Genomic DNA, 956 nt, shown 5'->3' with positions numbered 1-956 from the left:
CTGCCTCATCGCCATCATCAACACAACAAGACAGATGTGCATGAACGTGCAGTTTATTGTGTCTGAGTTTTAAAAACCAACAAGCAGAATATCGACTCGAGCAGGCGACATGCATTGAAGGGGCAATTTAAGAAATGTTTGAACACGTGAAAGATATCATGGCAAACTAAAATTGCACATTGCCGTAGAAGCAGAGTGAGTGCGGCAGCATGTACTTAGTTTGGCATTGGAACGACTTCTGGACTGTCCTTGCATCAGATCTGAAGCAAGTGCGCAGCTTCAACCTTTATCTGGTAGCACTCGGTCATTTCCATTAGAGTGCAGTGCAATTTAAAATTACTCACTGAAAGACACACCCAAACAGGGACTTGAACCCTGGACCCTCAGATTAAAAGTCTGATGCTTTACCAACTGAGCTACCCAGGCTCACTGGCAAAGCTGGTCGTCAGCCTCCTTCTCGGACACATTTCGCACAAGCTTCGACAGAATCGGCTCTGTCCAGTGTGTTGCTCTCGCGCAGCCATTCTAACACTGTCCATACAATTCATTCATAAAGACCGTCACCCCGAACGCCCTGAGCCGATTCCAAGCCGGCGCCTCCTCAAAACACACCTCTACGACCACAAACGCACCCCTTCCCTGACATAACACCACCCCAAAAACAAGAATGATGCGCATGAGACAGCCGCTTTGTCGGCGGGCTGCAAACAATTAAATTAGAACAGACATGATAGCAGCAAGTATACATAAAAATGTCCACATCTGACCAAAAGGTGGCTATCTCGCAAAAGGGTGACGAGCTGAAAGCGTTCATAACAAAAAACAAGAACAGAAATTGCTGGAGAAACGCATCACTTCTGTTGGTATCTGTGAAGGTTTTTTTGCTTCGCCTCGCCTCGCATCGCCACCAATTTATGGTTTCCTTTCACAGAATCAAAAATATCCTGAAAGTGTCC

General features: G+C 46.2%; 1 non-coding gene across 1 annotated transcript; it reads right to left on the bottom strand.

Annotated features, from left to right (window-relative positions):
- Positions 1-353: 353 nt before the first annotated feature.
- Positions 354-426, bottom strand: trnak-uuu. Its single transcript has one exon. It is a non-coding gene; the product is annotated as a tRNA-Lys (tRNA).
- Positions 427-956: the final 530 nt, after the last annotated feature.

Source organism: Rhincodon typus, unplaced genomic scaffold, assembly GCF_021869965.1.
Source record: "Rhincodon typus isolate 14 unplaced genomic scaffold, sRhiTyp1.1 hic_rhity00007297, whole genome shotgun sequence".
Lineage (NCBI taxonomy): Eukaryota > Metazoa > Chordata > Chondrichthyes > Orectolobiformes > Rhincodontidae > Rhincodon > Rhincodon typus.
Note: the sequence above shows the minus strand (reverse complement) of the source record. Positions and strands in the feature narration are given on the sequence as shown.